Here is a 21,236-nt window from a genome sequence, read left to right as displayed (position 1 = left end):
CATTTACCTTATTTATCTTAGCTTGGACCATATCTACAGTTAGCCCAGTGGCATAACTAGCAAATTCTTGAACGGGCTCCCCTCTCCCAGCAACTTATTTGCAACTCTCAACTGCTGTGCAACCCCCACTCCTGAGGCTAGTCAAGATTGCGCTCTCAGATGAGAACCGGCAGCAGCTCAGTTTGTTTACTACAGAGTCTCTGTATATAATGTAATTTTCCTCCTAGGCGGGCACTTCTTTGGGACCCCAAGGCAGGTGCCTCCCCTGCTTCCTCTATAGTTACACCCCTGAGTTAGCCAATTGAGTATATTATTGGATGTACTAACAGCCCTGGCACCACCGATATCAGCTCCTTTCTCTTCCTTTGGATATACAGAGCTAAAAACCCATTTAGTAACTCTACCTTTTCCTTATATTGAGTGGCCATCCCCCTTTACCATTATTTAGTTGACCTACCTGCTCTGACATTGGTTTATACTGTAGCATTTATATATTAAAATTTTATCTATTTATATTTTTGGGGGGTTTGTTTCACTCTCTTTTATATTTTTGCATATGTGTATTTCATACTAGACATTGGGAGAGATTTATCATCTCCTCGTGCCAGAAAAGTGGCGTCAAAAAGTTACGTGTGACTGTTTGAAAAAAGTAGCAAAGGACAGTTTTTACACCGCCATCGCCACTTTTCAGAAAGGCCATGTCCTCTTTCTGTAAAGCAGTCATAAATTAAGCGCATCCTCCAGCAGCATAGGGAATATCAAGCGGGGCACAGAAAGTACAGGTCTTGGTAAATCTCCCCCATTGTTTATGTAGATGACTCAACATTTCTTTTGTGATTGATTGCTTTTTTGCTATGTTTCCTGATGAGCATTTACTGTGTTTGTCACGTTAAAAGCCACACAAAAAATGATATATATACAGGTATAACCGACCTGACTGGTACATTACAATTTGAATTATAACTTTAGAATTATAACTTTCAGAAGGGGATTTTAGATATTAGGGTTTCATCAAATGTAACATTGTATGAATAAATTATATCCTGGTGACAAATAAAATTGAATTCATGTAATATTAAAAAAGAAAGAAATTAGTTTTTACAAATTGTAAACTATGAAACTCTGGAATAAGTTTCTATATTCAGCTTCTGTATGCTCTCTCTCCCACCCTTGCAGTTCGCAAGAAATTACACTTTCAGATCTTTTACTTGATTCTACATGGTTATGTACATATTCAATGTTGCTTTTGGGTGGTTGGACAGTGTAAGTGAAATCTTAATGGAATGCAAATTCTTGTCACAAGGCATGTCGAAACACCACTGAAAGTAAAAGTCTTCAAGATACATGCTGAGTCACTGCCTTCTATACAAAGTACACTCCTGAGATTGTTTACAGGTGGATTATACTATGGGGAGGAAATTGTGACGTCTGCAGTGATTCAGATCTGCCTTCCTTTAATGACGAAACTAACATATGAACAGGTGGATGATACTACGGGGAGGAAATTGTGACGTCTGCAGTGATTCACATCTGCCTTCCTTTAATGATGAAACTAACATATGAACAAGTCACAAGAAAGGCAGGACATTTTCAGATAAAGAAAGTCCATTCATTGCTACAGTATATAGGGCTGCGATGAAACCGCCTTCATCATTTTTCCAAACATTTACTCTCATTTAATGATTTTAATGTTGTATGCTTACAATACAGAGGTTTTCCATGTTTACAATATTGATGGACTATCCTTAGATCGATGGGCGTCTGACTCTCACATCTCCACCAATCAGCACTGCTTATTATGCTGCATATCTTCTACTTAGTAGTGACGGTGCAAGGTATTGCAACTTTTTTCCCATGGCTTATTCAGACAGCTGGTTAGCAGGGATGGCGAAAGTTGGACCCCCACCGATATCATATTAATGGTCTGTTCTAAGGATAGTCCATCAATATTGTGACCCCAGAAACCCCAATTGATATAAATGTGGTATATGACAGTCCAGCATTACCTATGGTCTAGCAGTCAGTTCTACAGTGGAATTGACTGATAAATAATTTGGAATATCACCAAAGTACGTCCTGGAAGAGTGGGTGAGGATAATTTTTCCAAAAAGTTCTCTGTTTAAAAAAGAATTATTTCAACATAATTACGGTATTTTATTTGGACATTCTGTCTAGTATTCAGAGGAGTCCATGTCTTGTAGAAGGACGGTTACACTTACAAACCTTATATGTACTATGGTTCCTGTATATTACTTTTATACTGTACATACTGTATACTAGCCATAGCAGTACAATTGACATGTAGTGCAGTGAATGTTAAACCATTAATTTTCTAATTTTTCCTAGTTTATCAGAATCACCATTATTAATAGGGTTGTCCCGTCTGGACAATGATTTTTTTTTTGTAAAGGGCTGAGAATCGCAAAAATACACAAAAATTAATGCTTACTGGCAGCAGATCTTGCTGCCAGTAAATCTGATCCGATCTGTTGCTGGCAAACAACAAGTCAGCACGGGGAAGAGTGATGGCATTTGTGATCACTCCTCCCCATACTGTGGAGGAGATCGCTGCATGTAAATACAGCGCTTTCCTCTGCTGAAAAGCGGGTGTTTGTCGGGAAAGAATGCTTCTTTCCTGATAATCTTCTGCTCTGTTATCCTATGTAAAGGAACCTTAAGGGTTTCTTGATGAAAAACTGGTATCTGCAGATAACAAAGGGGTAGTTGTTATTTTCTACTGCAGCCCCTACAGGGCAAATGAAGCATTACATAGAAAAGATGGCAATACATGCTCTTTGTAGCTGTTCCCCACTCTAGCTAATAAATGAGGGTCCTGAATGTATCCCATATTAACTCAGAATTCTCTAACCGTATATGTGAAAGTGATTGCCTGGTTAAACAGATTATATTCAAATGCCTTAAAAATTGCATTAGTAGAAGCCCCCTGTATCACCCACATACCATAGCTCTTTTCAGTGGCTCTCAGTATAGAGGGCCTAGTCTGTCCATGTACAGTAGTAGCCAAAAGTTTTGAGACTGACATAAAATGTTGCTTTTCACAAACTTTGCTGCTTCAATTGCTTTTCAATCTTTTTATCAGATGTTTCTATGGTATACCAAAGTACAATTATGAGCATCTCATATGTTTTTTAACTCTTATTCACAAATACATCAATTTTATGCAAAGACATAATATTCCCAGTGTTGGTCTTTCTTTTTCAGGCTAAATTGCTAACTAAGTGACTGATTGAACAAAACATTGCCAATCCCATTGAGAACCTGTGGTCAATCTTCAAAAAGTTGGTTGTCAAATGAAAACCTGGAAATGGTGATAAACTCCAAGCACTGACTAGACCTGAATGGGTTGCCATCAGTCAGGATCTGGCCCAGAAACAGATATCCAGCATACAAGGGTGAATTGCAGAAGTCTTGAAAAAGAAGGGTCAACATTGGGAATATTAAGTCTTTGTCAATGAGAGTTAAAAAACTTATGAAATGCTTACAATTCTACTTCAGTATACCATAGAAACATCTGACAAAAAAGCCAAAAACACTGAAGCAGCAAACTTTGTGAAAACCAAAACTTGTCAGTCTCAAAACTGTTGGCCACAACTGTATTACTTAATAGGTAGCCTATTGATTTCATTGGGCCTCCTGTACTCTGCTTTGCTGCCACATCACTGCAGGGGCTATAAGGACTTGCTGTTATATTCAACCACCAATAACAGTTGATCATAAGGGGACCTCAGCAACCTGACATTTCCAATGATGATATAAGTTTCTAATTTATCATACTTATTTACTTTGCATTGCTTATTTAGCGTCACCATATTGTGCAGTGCTGCACAGAAATTGTCACCATTTATATCGCGATTTGGCTGTGGAATAGGTTGATGCTAGTTAAAAGTGGTTCTCTGAGGCTAGGAACCCCTATTTAGAAGGCCAGACAGGGCTCCAGGTCTAGTGCCGAGCTGCCTTCTCCTCCTCCCCACTGGACTGGAAGTGTGACATGCCATCTACATGCTCCTCCCAATGGCGTCAGTTGTGCCTCAACACATCACCACTGATTGGCCAGCAGTGTGTAGATGGCACGTCACACTACCAGTTCAGTGGGGACTAGAAGCAGAGGAGTAGGGAACTCAGTGTTAGCCTCAGAGTATTTGTCACAGGCAAAACTATTATTTAATTTTTTTTTGCACCCTACCTGGTCATCCCAACAGGGGTTTCCGGTTTCAGAGAACCCCTTAAAACAATATGCAATAAATACAGTAAAACTTTTTTAGACATCCCATTAAAAGTGGTCTTCTAGGCTGGTAGTCTTCTCATTAAACATGCCTGGTATGCATAATCTACAGTATAGTGGGACTGAATATCTGTCACAGGAAATCTGGTCAAGGTAGAGAGGGGTGATCTTTTGGAGAGATTTCACGCTTGTTTGCATGGGTTTCCTCTATGGGTACTCCAGTTTTCCCCCACACTCCTGATAGGGAACTTAGATTGTGCGACCCATTGAGGACAGTGTGATGCTAATGTCTGTAAAGGATAGTGTGCAAACAATAAATAAAGTGCATAAAATAAATATTAGGGCATAAAATAAATATTAGGGCATAAAATAAATAAATGCCATTGTCCTCATGAGCATTTTTTTTAGATGTCAACTTATTCAGAACGAAACCAAGTGAACTCCTTTGTAGCTGTGCAGACATGCCCTTGCTTTATTTATTGATCTTGTCCAACCTCTCCCTGCCATGAACTCTACTTGTTTTTTGGCTACTCTAGACCTGCTGATGTTGTCACTTACATGCCAGATTAATGTGAAGACTGCTTGACACTCCTTCCAAACTCCTCCAGCCTCCCACATTATTCTAGCATGTTATCTATTATTCTGTCAGTTAAGACCCTGCTGCATAGTTGAAGAAAACAAATGAGTCCAAATGCTGTTACGTATTTTATTTTGAAAGTTAGACCTCAAGCATACGGCCACATTATATATCTGTTAATTAGTACCCACAGTGTTCTGTGGGCCCATACTGTGCCCATAAATTATTGTGCTCTTTTTTTTTCTCTCACAGATTTAAGGGGGCATTCACTTGGCCGTATTTTGGTATGCATCCAATCTGCATTTTTTTACGGATCGGATGCGGACCCATTCATTTTAATGGGGCCACAAAAAAAATGCGCGCCGCATACCATTTTCTGTCCACATCCGTATGTCCATTCCCCAGCCCTGAAAAAAAAAAAAAAAAATGTCCTATTATTGTCCATTTTGTGGACAAGCATTTCTAACAAAGGGCGGAAAGTGCTAATCCTCAAAATGCGGGATGCACACGGACAGTATCTGTGTTTCACAGATTCCGCAATTTGCGGAACTCAAAAAGAATACGGTCATGTTAATGCCTCCTTATACTGAATTGGACTGTTGTTTGAACTATTGTGAATTTTCATGGTTCTTTAGCATTCTGATTAACTTCAAATAGTGACACATGGCAAAATATGTTAAACATATACCGGAAGAGGCTACTCAGCTGTATACCCCATGCGGTCAGCAGCCAAAAGCAGCAGGACATGTTTTACATGTGGTCAAGAGCACATACAACATGTGCAGTCATCACAACTTTGAAAGTGTCAGGTCTGTCTCAGAAACCTATCTTCCCATTGACTTCTGTTGGGAAATGAGATGCCCCAGATCCTAACTGACTGCATCATGACCACATCAAGACTATGCCATGTGGTCCTACTCATATGGCTGACGTCTCGGTGCCAGATACCACAGGACACTTCAGAGGTCTTGTGAAGTTCATGATAGGTCAGAGCTGTCTTGGTGGCACTAAGGGGGCTGCACAGTATTAGGCAGATCATTTTAATGTTATGGCTGATCCCAGTATATCAAATACTGGGAGATTTTCAGATTGTGGAGTACATACTCACTCTCAGTAATAGCCAAGGTTCAGTGGCATGGTTCTCATTTTCTATGTTTGGATTGTGTGGGAAATCATTATTTTATTATATTATTTATATATTTTCTACTTTTATAGTTATTTTTTTTATATTCTTTACAAAATTATGGGGTGGGCAATGCATCTTGCCTGGGCTGCTGCCCTGCTTTGTAACCAGAGATTTGTTTTACAGCAGCCACATGGACATAGGAAACCAGTGCCTGAAGATGAATTATTGAAATTTATGGAGGAGTGTTCTAGGGATATTCTGTGAAAGAGATCTGCTGTCCTGTGCTATCAGTCTTCAGCTTTATAATACAAATGTTTCCATCTGCTGCAATGTCCGTGTCTGTGATGATAAAGAAAGAGCCAGACTGGGGGGCGTAGCCTTTAGGGGAGGCGAACATGACAGGGGGCTGGTTTGAGGGAGCCCCCAGGGAAGCTGATTGGCTAGTTTAAGTGATGGGGAGCGTGGAGCAAGGGGTTAAATAGGCGAGGGTCTGGGGAAGAAGGAGGCCATTTTATGGTGAAACGAAGCTGTGCCCATCGGTACTCACCATGGACGTTGATTCGCTTATCGCTGATCTCAGGAGGGCTGCAGCTGCTCGGGGACCCAGCTGGCTTCAAGAGCAGGTCCAGCAGCTGCTCAGAGGGGCGGCTGAGGCACCCACTCTGCCTCAGCCAACTGCATCCCGGCCACGGCGGTCCAAGCCGCCGGCGCGCCTCAGCCCAGAACTTGCCTCCCCTCGGGCTCAGCGCCGAAGATGGAGCCCTGCTTCCCAGGACCCTTCACGCCTGAAGGCGCCGGGTGCCGCTCCTGCCCGTGCGCCCAGGCGTGGAAGGAATCCGGCCAGTAGGCGGAGCCCACGTGCAGGCCACAGGAGGCCTCTTCAGCAGCCCAGCAGCGCCACCTTGTGTTCAGGACCAGCTACGGGGGCCCTCTCCAGGATCTGGATGTGGATGAGGCCCCTCAGCTTGACACAGTATCCCAGAGCACACGGGGCTGCTGCGGACCACGGCAGCAGGACCTCGTCGACCAGGCAAGTTGACGAAGAAGGTTTCGCCGCGCAAGAGGTATCCAGGGAAGATCCGGAAGATTACGTCCCTGGTCCCAGCCCGGCCAGGGGACATCCATGGGAATTCGCTATGCCAGGACCGTCGCAGAGGACCGAGCGTCGGGATTCAGGACCTTCGGCTGATGGGGTCACAGCACCCAGGCAGCCAGGCGAGACACCATGGGGACCTTTATGTCAGTTAGTGTCTGGGGGGGTTGGGGGGCCCCAGTCAGACTTAAGTAAGGGGCTGGGCCAGTTTTTGGTGGGTTTAGTGGGGTTGCTAGCGAATTTGGGGGCGGGGGGAAATCCTGCATTGCCGTTGGGGGGCCTGGGGGAGGGGCATCGGCGGTTCGGTAACATCAGGGCCATTGCCGCCAGCTTCGGGGACATCCACGGTGGTTTCAAGGGGTACTTCGGCGTCGGTGCAAACGCAGGCAGGCGGGTCTGAACAGGAGGATATAATGAGGTTAGACGATAGGGCAAAGGGTGAAGTCTACGTTTGTTTTGTCGGCCCGTTAGGGGCACATTTGAAGCAGGAGGTTAGGGAGCGCATCTGGAAAGTGGAGTATGTGGACATATTTTCCCTTCTCCCTTTCCTCAAATTCAATTTGGATAGGGCGCGAAAGGATTAGTGCAAGAGGGTTGACGAGGGTTGACGACTGATACCGCGGACGTTCCCTAACTGGTTGCAGGCGTTCGCGATATTGGCCAGTGTGATAGGGGAAAAAGTGCCGGAGTGCTGCTCCGCGCTTTTTTGTTACCTGGATGCCATCGGGGAAGCTTACCGTGTATATGGGGGTATGGCCTGGCTGCGTTACGACGAGCAGTTTAGGCAGCGGAAGGCGGTACGCCCTAATATAAAATGGGACCACAAAGACATTGCTTTGAGGCTAAAAGTGACGGCGCCGATCAGGCCAGCCCTTTCGGAGCGAATCAGGGGCGGGGGGACAATCCGGATTCACAGCAGCATCCGCAAAGGGATTGTGCTTTCTATTCAAAGAAGTGTAAATTTGGAGCTAAGTGCAAATTCAAGCACGAATGTTCCAATTGTGGTGGGTCCCATGGAGCCACGCAGTGTTTTAGAGGGGCCAAGTAGAGGGGGAGCGAGGGTTCTGGAAAAGGGGGAGACACCAGTGCGTCTGCAAAAGATGGACCGGTTTCTCGCTAGATATCCGGATAGGGGGGCTGCACAATTGTTGCAGTAAGGTTTTTCGGTGGGATTTAAAATTCCGTTTATTCCATCTGGGCCTGTGCTGCTTAGAAAGAACTTGCAGTCGGCAAAGGAGCACCCAGATGTAGTTACAAAAAAGTTGGAAAAGGAAGTTAGACTGGGAAGGATGGCTGGCCCGTTTTTGGAACCACCTTTGCAGAACTTGCGTTTGTCGCCACTGGGGGTGGTCCCAAAGAAGGAGGCGAATACGTTTCGCCTGATTCAACATCTATCCTTTCCAAAGGGATAGTCGGTCAACGACGGTATTGACCTGACCCTGTGTTCGGTAGTCTATACCTCGTTTTATGCGGCAGTTAAGTGGGTTAAGAAGTTCAGGAGGGGGGCATTGATGGCAAAAACGGACATTGAGTCAGCATTTAGACTGTTGCCGGTGCATCCGGATAGCCTGCATTTGTTGGGATGTTTTTGGGAGGGTAAATTTTTCGTTGATCGTTGTTTACCAATGAGGTGTTCTTTATCATGTGCCTATTTCGAGAAGTTCAGCTCTTTTCTAGAATGGACGGTAGTGGATTCCTCCGGATGTGAATCAATTATTCACTATCTGGACGATTTCTTATGTGTTGGCCCCCAGGGATCCATGGTGTGCTCTTTACTGTTGCACACAATGGAGGCGTTGTTTAATTCCTTCGGGGTTACCCTAGCGGCAGAAAAAACGGTGGGACCGACCACGGAATTGAGCTTCCTGGGCATAGTGATTGACTCAGTGAGGATGGAATGTAGGCTGCCCATGGACAAGGTTGAGGACCTGAAAAAGGAAGTGGACAGGGTGCGGCGACTGCAAAAAATACAATTGCGAAACCTACAGTCACTCCTAGGAAAGCTCAATTTCGCTTGTCGGATCATTCCCATGGGTAGAATATTTAGTAGGCGTTTGGCGGCGGCAACGGCGGGGGTGGCGGCACCGCACCACTACATTAGGCTAGGAAAAGAGCTGAGGGCGGATCTGCAAGTTTGGGCATCGTTTCTGGAATGTTATAATGGCAGGGAAATGTTTATGGGTGACGTGGTGGACACCTTTGATTTCGACCTTTTTTCTGACGCTGCGGGGGGAAGCGGTTATGGGGTCTACTGTGGGGGTCAATGGTGTGCGGGAGGTTGGCCCGATACCTGGGTGGAGAGAGGCTGGGTCAAGAATTTAGCGTTACTGGAACTATTCCCCATTGTAGTGGCGGTAATGCTATGGGGGAGGGATTTTAGGAACAAGAAGGTCCGTTTTCACTGTGACAACATGGGGGTAGTACAGGGGATTAACGGGTTGTCTGCTTCTTCACCGTTAGGGGTGCGCCTATTACAGAGGCTAGTCTTGGAGTGTTTGTCACTCAATGCTTGGGTGGTAGCAGTGCACGTACCAGGAGTCGACAACTGTATTGCTGATGCTCTCGTTCACAGTGGGAGCGTTTCCGCCAGCTGGCCCGAGAGGCAGAGGAACGCGGGCTGGACTGCCCGAGTTGCCTGTGGGAACTCCTGGAGACACCGTAGCGGGTCTCATACGGGCTTCACTCGCACCCGGTACGTGGGAAATATACAATATGGCATGGCAATGCTGTGAAGAATGGAAGACCAGGTTGTGTGTTGAGACAGATGACTTCGAAATTCCCATGCTGTTGTTCATTGGGCATTGTAGAGAGGAGGGGTGGTCTATCTTTAGAATTAATAGTTGCATTTCGGGTTTGGCTTTCGGTTTTCGCCTCAGGAATTTGCCGCCGGACGTCACCAAGTCTTTTCTTGTGGAGTGCTATACAGCAGTATAGCACTCCACAATATACAGCACCCACAGTATACAGTATACAGCCTCCCACAGTATACAACCCCCCACAGTATACAGTACAGCAGTATAGCACTCCACAATATACAGCACCCACAGTATACAGTATACAGCCCCCCACACTATACAGCCCCTCACAGTATACAGCCCCCCACAGTATACAGTGCAGCAGTATAGCACTCCACAATATACAGCACCTACAGTATACAGCCCCCAATACTATACAGCCCCCCACAGTATACAGCCCGCCACAGTATACAGTACAGCAGTATAGCACTCCACAATATACAGCACCCACAGTATACAGTATACAGCCCCCCACAGTATACAGCCCCCCACAGTATACAGGCCCCCACAGTATACAGCCCCCCACAGTATACAGGCCCCCACACTATACAGCACTCCACTATACAGTAGTTTACAGTATATTAGCATAACAGCCGCTGTCACCTTTTTCTGATGTAATCTTCACAAAAAAAGCTCCACAGTCAAGGCAAACTTCTCCCGCAACACTCCTGGTAGAAAGGACCTTGATGACCTCATAGCCATGTGACCAGTAATATTGCTAGGTTACTGGTCAGAATGGTTAGAATTAATAGTTGCGTTTCGGGTTTGGCTTTCGGTTTTCGGCCCAGGAATTTGCCGCCGGACGTCACCAAGTCTTTTCTGGTGGTGAGGGCTTTAAAGGGTTGGCAGCGTTCTCAGTCGGGGGGGGGGGGGGGGGGGGGGGGATGATCGTAGGCCAGTGTCTTTTGCTTTGCTTTTAAGGTTGGGGGAGCAATTAGTCGACGTCTGTGCCTCGCCGTGGGAGTTGAGTTTGTTTAGGTTGGCTTTTTCACTGGCATTTTTCGGGGCATTGCGTTTGGGCAAATTGGTTTGTCCGTCGGTTAAGAGACAGGGAGGCCTGTTCAGGGATGATGTGGACCTCTTTCCGGATAGGGTGGAATTTCGTATTAGAAGATCAAAAACTGATGGGGACGGAAGAGGTCGCAAAGTGGTTCTTTTCGCGGTCCCAGGTTGTTCAATGTGTCCGGTATACTGCTTGAGGGAGTACGGGGTGGAGGTGAAGGGGACAACTTCCCCTCTCTTGGTGCATGCGGACGGGTCTTTCCTTTCCCGTTTCCAATTCACAGCGGTCTTCAAATGGTGTCTAGGGCAGTTGGGCATAGAGCTATCGGGTTACTTTAGCCACTCCTTTAGAAATGGGGCAGCGATGGAGGCAGCTAGACAGGGGCTGGGGCAGGACGTGATAAAGCGTATAGGGAGGTGGGAATCGATTCGTTTTAGATCATATATACGTCCAGATCGATTGTGATACTGCGTTTTACTTAGTTTCATCCCGTATGGTATGCTTCTTTGATCTTATTATTTCGTTACAGATTCGGACCCAGCGCTAATCTGGATAATGGGTCACTCGTACGTTTTCTGGGGAGCCATCCGGGCAGCGGTTCGGCCGGATGGTCAACAGTTGGGGTTTGATCGGTCGGTAGCGCTGGTAAGATGGTTGGGGCGTAGGGGAATGGTGGGGGGGGGGTGTTGCCTGAGGTCCAGTTTGTTAGGTTGGACAGGGCGCCGAATGTGTTGGTGTTGCACGTAGGGGGCAACAATTTGGGAGTGCGGCCGTTGAGGGAATTAGTGAAGGATGTTAAGTTTGACTTACTCCGGTTGTGGGCGTTGTTCTCGGGTTTAATTTCCGTTTGGTCGGACATCGTTCCCCCCAAAATGTGGATGGGAGCACGATCTGTGGAGGGGATCAATAAGGCTAGGATAAAAGCTAACCGGGCCATAGAGCGGTTCATGGCAAGGAATGGGGCAGTGGTAGTAAGGCATACCGAACTGGAGAAAGGGGTCGGGGCTTTTTGGCGGTCTGACGGCGTTCACTTGAACGCAGTGGGGATAGACATGTGGTGTCTGGCGATACAGGAGGGCGTAGAGACAGCTCTACGGATGTGGAGGGACGCACAGGCTTAAGGGGTCAAGCATGTGCGTCCGTGGTGGTGGGAGGTCCTTGAAGTTGGAGAGATTTAGGTGACGAGGATGGGAGGGCTCCACGGTTGGGGCTGGACTCCTATGGCTGGTGGTCGGTTGTGGCGGAATTTGGGCGAGCCGTCAGTGGTGCCTCCGAGCTGGTGCTTAACGGCTGGGGGCAAGTCGGCTCAAAGATACTGACGAAAATTCCTAGGTTTGGGGCTTCCAGGACCTCCCCCGTGTTACTGAGGGATATGTTGGGAATAAGTTGGATATACTGTATCTTAAGGTTATGTTTTGTGGAAAATAAAAGGTTATTTATTTATGTATGTGTTTGTAATAAAACGGCTGCTGTGGCCGATATAATCCAACTTGGTGTCCGTGTCTTATTGGGGTTCTGACAAGGCCAGCTTATGGGGATCGGGCTGGGGGTGGGGGGAGTCAGGGGTTAGTAAGTGATGGATCAAGGAGGGCGAGCGGAGAATAACCAATAGCCCGTCAAGAAAGAGCCGGACTGGGGGGCGTAGCCTTTAGGGGAGGTGAACATGACGGGGGGCTGGTTTGAGGGAGCCCCCAGGGAAGCTGATTGGCTAGTTGAAGTGATGGGGGCGTGGAGCAAGGGGTTAAAGAGGGGAGGGTCTGGGGAAAAAGGAGGCCATTTTATGGTGAAACGGAGCTCCCACCCACCCACCCTTCTTTCCTTTTCCGGAGACTGAGCCGCGGGGACGGAGGAGGTGGAGGGGAGGGTGTGGGGATCATGGGTCTAAATTTGTCACGGCGGCTGTGGTGGTGGGAGGTCCTTGAAGTTGGAGAGATTCAGGTGACGAGGATGGGAGGGCTCCACGGTTGGGGCTGGACTCCTATGGCTGGTGGTCGGTTGTGGGGGAATTTAGGCGAGCCGTCAGTGGTGCCTCCGAGCTGGCGCTTAATGGCTGGGGGCAAGTCGGCTCAAAGATACTGGCGAAAATTCTTAGGTTTGGGGCTTCCAGGACCTCCCCCGTGTTACTGAGGGATATGTTGGGAATAAGTTGGATATATCTTAAGGTTATGTTTTGTGGAAAATAAAAGGTTATTTATTTATGTATGTGTTTGTAATAAAACGGCTGCTGTGGCCAGTATAATCCAACAGGGCCATCTTTAATATTGATTGGACCCTGGGCAAAAATTTACTTGGGCCCCCTGGATCCCGCCTTCCCACACCTTAGCAGGCAATCATGCCCTCCACCACAACACACACACAAGAAATCCACACATCTGGTAGAGTACAGTGAATGACTGTAAATACTTCCAGTTCTGAAGACTCCAGTGGCTGAGGATCAGTGCTCTGGGCAGCTGGGCTCAGGCTGGAAGTGGGCACCGCTCTGCAGGAAGGAGACCAGGGTTCGGCTCACCGTAGTGTTACAGTGCACCCCAGCACCCCACAGTATGCAGTATAGCACCCTATAATATACAGCAACCCACAGTATGCAGTATAGCACCCTATAGTATACAGCACCACACAGTATGCAGTATAGCACCCCACACTATACAGTACCCCACAGTATATAGTAGAGCAGTATAGCAGCCCACAGTATACAGCACCCCACAGTATACAACACCTCACAGTATACAGTAGAGCAGTATAGCACCTCACCGTATACAGCACCCCAAACTATACACGATACAGCACCCCACACTATACAGCCCCCCACACTATACAGTACAGCAGTATAGCACTCCACAATATACAGCACCCACAGTATACAGTATACAGCCTCCCACAGTATACAACCCCCCACAGTATACAGTACAGCAGTATAGCACTCCAAAATATACAGCACCCACAGTATACAGTATACAGCCCCCCACACTATACAGCCCCTCACAGTATACAGCCCCCCACAGTATACAGTGCAGCAGTATAGCACTCCACAATATACAGCACCTACAGTATACAGCCCCCAATACTATACAGCCCCCCACAGTATACAGCCCCCCACAGTATACAGTACAGCAGTATAGCACTCCACAATATACAGCACCCACAGTATAGAGTCCCCCACAGTATACAGCCCACCACAGTATACAGGCCCCCACAGTATACAGCCCCCCACAGTATACAGTCCCCCACACTATACAGCACCCCACTATACAGTAGTTTACAGTATATTAGAATAACAGCCCCTGTCACCTTTTTCTGATGTAATCTTCACAAAAAAAGCTCCACAGTTAAGGCAAACTTCTCCCGCAACACTCCTGGTAGAAAGGACCTTGATGACCTCATAGCCATGTGACCAGTAATATTGCTAGGTTACTGGTCACATGGTGATGATGTCATCTAAGGTCCTAGAGAATCACAGCTCTCACAGTACGCTGCCTGGAGTGCCGGCAGGCATGGCATGGCAGCACCCCCTGTGTAGCTGACAGCCTGACACCCGGGGCAGTGGCTAGCAGGGCTCAAGAGGCAGCTGCCTTGGGCCCCCCAGGAGCAACTGGGCCCGGGGCAGCTGCCCCTTTTGCCCCTTGTTAAAGATGGCCCTGTAATCCAACTTGGTGTCCGTGTCTTATTGGGGTTCTGACAAGGCCAGCTTATGGGGATCGGGCTGGGGGTGGGGGGAGTCAGGGGTTAGTAAGTGATGGATCAAGGAGGGCGAGCGAAGAATAACCAATACCCCGTCATGAGATTACTGCTAATGTGAAAATGACAATATTTCACAATTATTTTAAAAATATACCGTAGGTAATGATTTTGGAAATCAGAAAAAACGTATCAAATTGTTTTTCTTACATAGTTCAACAAAAAGCGTGATTTAACCAAAAATGTAATTTTATGTTTAAACATGGTTGAAAGAAAAAGGAAAAAGTCTGGTACCGTGTTAGCCAATAGAAAACTAGTTTAGTGCTCTCATTAAGAGAAACAAAATAAGAGTATTGCAGGTTTGATACCTTTTAATGGCTAACAAAAATAGAAGTAATGATGTTACATAGCGAGCAGTCCCTACATCAGGCGTACCACAAGAATATATGAAGAAACAGCAATATATACACTGCGTGCAGAATTATTAGGCAAATGAGTATTTTGACCACATCATCCTCTTTATGCATGTTGTCTTACTCCAAGCTGTATAGGCTCGAAAGCCTACTACCAATTTAGCATATTAGGTGATGTGCATCTCTGTAATGAGAAGGGGTGTGGTCTTATGACATCAACACCCTTTATTAGGTGTGCATAATTATTAGGCAACTTCCTTTCCTTTGGCAAAATGGGTCAAAAGAAGGACTTGACAGGCTCAGAAAAGTCAAAAATAGTGAGATATCTTGCAGAGGGATGCAGCACTCTAAAAATTGCAAAGCTTCTGAAGCGTGATCATCGAACAATCAAGCGTTTCATTCAAAATAGTCAACAGGGTCGCAAGAAGCATGTGGAAAAACCAAGGCGCAAAATAACTGCCCATGAACTGAGAAAAGTCAAGCGTGCAGCTGCCAAGATGCCACTTGCCACCAATTTGGCCATATTTCAGAGCTGCAACATCACTGGAGTGCCCAAAAGCACAAGGTGTGCAATACTCAGAGACATGGCCAAGGTAAGAAAGGCTGAAAGACGACCACCACTGAACAAGACACACAAGCTGAAACGTCAAGACTGGGCCAAGAAATATCTCAAGACTGATTTTTCTAAGGTTTTATGGACTGATGAAATGAGAGTGAGTCTTGATGGGCCAGATGGATGGGCCCGTGGCTGGATTGGTAAAGGGCAGAGAGCTCCAGTCCGACTCAGACGCCAGCAAGGTGGAGGTGGAGTACTGGTTTGGGCTGGTATCATCAAAGATGAGCTTGTGGGGCCTTTTCGGGTTGAGGATGGAGTCAAGCTCAACTCCCAGTCCTACTGCCAGTTTCTGGAAGACACCTTCTTCAAGCAGTGGTACAGGAAGAAGTCTGCATCCTTCAAGAAAAACATGATTTTCATGCAGGACAATGCTCCATCACACGCGTCCAAGTACTCCACAGCGTGGCTGGCAAGAAAGGGTATAAAAGAAGAAAATCTAATGACATGGCCTCCTTGTTCACCTGATCTGAACCCCATTGAGAACCTGTGGTCCATCATCAAATGTGAGATTTACAAGGAGGGAAAACAGTACACCTCTCTGAACAGTGTCTGGGAGGCTGTGGTTGCTGCTGCACGCAATGTTGATGGTGAACAGATCAAAACACTGACAGAATCCATGGATGGCAGGCTTTTGAGTGTCCTTGCAAAGAAAGGTGGCTATATTGGTCACTGATTTGTTTTTGTTTTGTTTTTGAATGTCAGAAATGTATATTTGTGAATGTTGAGATGTTATATTGGTTTCACTGGTAAAAATAAATAATTGAAATGGGTATATATTTGTTTTTTGTTAAGTTGCCTAATAATTATGCACAGTAATAGTCACCTGCACACACAGATATCCCCCTAAAATAGCTAAAACTAAAAACAAACTAAAAACTACTTCCAAAAATATTCAGCTTTGATATTAATGAGTTTTTTGGGTTCATTGAGAACATGGTTGTTGTTCAATAATAAAATTAATCCTCAAAAATACAACTTGCCTAATAATTCTGCACTCCCTGTATACAATAAGAACAGAGACATGGGGGAATGAATGGACATTTGAAAAAAAAACGCAGAACATATGAAAGATCTTGAGAATGAGTCCTTAATTATCTTACAGATAAGCGGTGTGAGGTTTTATGGTCTCTAAATTGATGTTATCTCAGAGACCTGGTGCCCCGACTATATCTATAGAAGACTCTTTAGATCTTGTAGTGTGTCATAATGTCCTGTGGTTAAGCATTTCTGTAGCCCAGGACACAATGAAGAACACATGAAAGCTTTCATTTTAAAAGGTAACTTCAAATCCCAGAGAGCTAGAAGAATTTGGGAATATAAATTTATAACACTTCTTGACACTTTGAATACTGTACTGAATTTTTCCCCGGGATTTATGACACTACAAGATCTAAAGAGTCTTCTATAGACATAGTCAGGGCACCAGGTCTCTGAGATAACATCAATTTAGAGACCATAAAACTTTCCAATCCTCATACGCAAGAAGCAATCTACGCGTTTCGGACCCTCATGTTTCGGTCCTTAATCATGACATCATGGCATGCGTGGCCCCTGCTCCCATTCATTTCTATAGGGCAGATGGAAATAGCCGAGCCAGCTCCGTTCTTGTTGTAGGTGTGGGTCCCAGAGGTGGGACCCGCGATATCAGACAATAGGGACATATCCTAGCGATATGACCCATTGTATGAGATGGTAAAACCCCTTTAACTGGATGTTCATCCCACTAGAGACGTTCACTACATATTGGGACACCACAACTGAGATATTCACAATCTTAAAGGAGGACCTTTTAGCACTCCTGACATGTCTGTTTTAATAGCTTCATGCTTTCCCCATCTAATAACAATTAGAACATCTATTCGTATGGCTCTATGATGTGTCATTCCTTTATTATTTGCACTAGAAGTTATGAATGAATTGCTAGCAGTCTGCAGTAAGGGTACAGATGGGTGTGTTCACCTGTACAGACTTACTCTGTCCAATCAGTGCTGCCATTTTCAGACTGTGCAGGTACACCCCCCCACCCCCCCCACCCCCCAAAACTGGTTACCTCTCCTCTGTACCCTTACTGCAGACTGTCAGCAATTCATTCACAACTGCTAACAGGAATAATAAAGGAATGGCACAACATAGAGTCATAAGAATAGATGCTCCAGAATTGGTATTACACGAGGAATACATGAAGCTATTAAAACAGGCATGTCAGGAGTAGAGACAGGTCCTCTTTAAAAATAGTATTCACCTATTGCATATACACTGAGAAAAAATATAAACGCAACCTTTTCGGTTTTGCTCCCATTTTGAATGAGCTGAAATCAAAGATCTGAAACATTTTCTACATACACAAAAGACCCATTACTTTCAAATATTGTTCACAAATCTGTCTAAATCTGTGTTAGTGAGCACTTCTCCTTTGCCGAGATAATCCATCCCACCTCACAGGTGTGGCATATCAAGGTGCTGATTAGACAGCATGAATATTGCACAGGTGTGCCTTAGACTGCCCACAATAAGAGAACACTCTGAAATGTGCACAGTTTTGCCTTACTGGGGGGGGGGGGGGGGGGTGTCAGAAAACCAGTCAGTATCTGGTGTGGCCACGCAGTGCAACACACCTCCGCCGCATAGAGTTGATCAGGTTGTTGATTGTGGCCTGTGGAATGTTGGTCCACTCCTCTTCAATAACTGTGCGAAGTTGCAGAATATTGGCAGGAACTGGAACACGCTGTCGTATACGGCGATCCAGAGCATCCCAAACATGCTCAATGTGTGATATGTCCGGTGAGTAGGCTGGCCATGCAAGAACTGGGATGTTTTCAGCTTCCAAAAATTGTGTACAGATCCTTGCAATATGGGGCCATGCATTATCATGCTGCAACATGAGGTGATGGCCGTGGATGAATGGCACAACAATGGGCCTCAGGATCTCGTCACGGTATCTCTGTGCATTCAAAATGCCATCAATAAAATGCACCAGTGTTTGTTGTCCATAACATACGCCTGCCCATACCATAACCCCACTGCCACCATTAGCCACTTGATCCATGTTGTCGTCAGCAAACCGCTCACCCACACGACGCCACACACGCTGTCTGCCATCTGCCCTGAACAGTGAAAATCGGGACTCATCCGTGAACAGAATGCCTCTCCAACGTGCCAGACAACATAGAATGTGAGCATTTGCCCACTCAAGTCAGTTACGACGACGAACTGCAGTCATGTCCAGACCCCGATGAGGATGACGAGCATGCAGATGAGCTTCCCTGAGACGGTTCCTGACAGTTTGTGCAGAAATTCTTTGGTTATGCAAATTGATTGTGGCTACAGCTGTCTGGTCTCAGACGATCATGGAGGTGAACATGCTGGTTGTGGAGGTCCTGGGCTGGTGTGGTTACACATGGTCTGCGGTTGTGAGGCCGGTTGGATGTACTGACAAATTCTCTGAAACGCCTTTGGAGATGGCTTATGGTAGAGAAATTAACATTTATTGCATGGGCAACAGCTCTGGTAGACATTCCTGCAGTCAGCATGCCAATTGCACGCTCCCTCAAACGTTGCAAAATCTGTGGCATTGTGCTGTGTGATCAAACTGCACATTTCAGAGTGGTCTTTTATTGTGGGCAGTCTAAGGCACACTTGTGCAATATTCATGCTGTCTAATCAGCACCTTGATATGCCACACCTGTGAGGTGGAATGAATTATCTCGGCAAAGGAGAAGTGCTCACTAAGGCTACTTTCACAGTAGCGTTCGGGGCTCCGCTTGTGGGCTCCGTTTGAAGGGGCTCACAAGCGGCCCCGAACGCATCCGTACTGCCCTAATGCATTCTGAGTGGATGCGGATCCGCTCAGAATGCATCAGTCTGGCAGCGTTCAGCCTCCGCTCCGCTCAGCAAGCGGACACCCGAACGCTGCTTGCAGCATTCGGGTGTCCGCCTGGCCGTGCGGAGGCAAACGGATCCAATGGGGACGGATCCGTTTGAAGATGACACAATATGGCTAAATTTTCAAACGGATCCGTCCCCATTGACTTTCAATGTAAAGTCTGGACAGATCCGTCTGAACTACTTTCACACTTAGAATTTTTTCAAAACTATAATGCAGACGGATCCGTTCTGAATGGATACCATCGTTTGCATTATAGGAGAGGATCCGTCTGTGCAGACACCAGACGGATCCTCTCTGAACGCAAGTGTGAAAGTAGCCTAACACAGATTTAGACAGATTTGTGAACAATATTTGAGAGTAATGGGTCTTTTGTGCATGTAGAAAATGTTTCAGATCTTTGATTTCAGCTCATGCAAAATAGGAGCAAAACCGAAAATGTTGAGTTTATATTTTTGCTCAGTGAATATAATGTAATACATTTCTGTAGAGGGAAATGTAAAATCACCATGACATATACTTTATCCAATGCTGCAAAAAGCGGCAAATGTATCCTTACATTTTTACTCCAGTTTTAGGCTATATTCACACGATTTCACATGCAATTCGCAGATCCGGAAAATACAGATGCGGTCCATGGGCATTCTGCACTTTTTACAGGCCCCATTGTAAAAATACTTATTCTTGTCCACAGAACAGACAAAAATATGACGTTCTATAGTTTGCGGTACAGCCGCATGGATGCGGATAGCACACGGATTACATCTGGTGCTGTCCTAATTTTTTGCGACCTCATAGAATTTAATGGGTCTGCGTGCAACCTGCAAATAACGCATAAAATAAGGTCGTGTGAATTTAGCCTCAGAGTTGCAACATATCCTTTCCATGGTGTGGCATATTTTTATTGCTCTCTAAAAATATAGTAGAAGAGGTCAACATTTTCTTTCCCTGAGGAGTGGAGATAAGGCTAGGTAGAGCTACACAGGTACTCAGGCCGTGTAAAATGTCATGTGCAACATTGGCTCCGTTTCTGCATCTGATCTACCTTCCATAACAGGCAGGTTTTACAGCAATAGAGACAGAGGACAAAGTGGGAAGCTGTACAAAATTACACTGCTTTTTAATAAAAATTTCCATGTATAAAGCATGTATCGCACATGCTTCGGTCTTAAAATATCTCTTGCTACATACGCTGTTCACAAACTCAGTTTTCGATTACATAGCAAATGGGTATCTGCTTGTATTTCTCCATCTGACGGAAGTAATTGCTTTCTCTGGGGGTTGCCGTCACAGAAGAAAAGTGTCTTGTATTCTAACAGACTCTGCTATAAAACCATTTGTAAATTAGTCCAATTTAAAGAACCAGTGTATTGGAATAAAATGTGGTGGGGGAGTCAGGCAGCAGAATATATATGAAAGGCTGCCATGAGACAGAACATGTAAGATGACAGGCAATTATAGGAGTGCTCTCTCCATGTATTGTAAGAATGGCTGCACACTTTATCAATCTTCTTGCATTCTTTTCTGTATATTTTTCTATCTTTATCTGCAGTGCGTTGTTTTACACCTTTAGGGCTCATGCAATGTATTTTTTGTCTCTGGCCATTCCATTTTTTTTTTTGTGGCCCGTATGTGAAACTATTCACTTCAATGGGGTCGCAAAAAGAATGGAAATGACTCTGTGTGCATTCCATGTCCGTATGTCCTGTAGGAAGGCGCAAGGGGTCGTCATTGATGGAAGGTATGTGTCACCGAGACTCCTGGCCTCGGTGAGGTAAGAGCTGGTAATTTCAAGTGTCAGCGGCAGCTAGT

The sequence above is a fragment of the Bufo bufo genome, chromosome 1 (genome assembly GCF_905171765.1).
Source record: "Bufo bufo chromosome 1, aBufBuf1.1, whole genome shotgun sequence".
In the NCBI taxonomy this organism is placed as follows: domain Eukaryota; kingdom Metazoa; phylum Chordata; class Amphibia; order Anura; family Bufonidae; genus Bufo; species Bufo bufo.
This window is presented reverse-complemented; position numbering follows the sequence as displayed.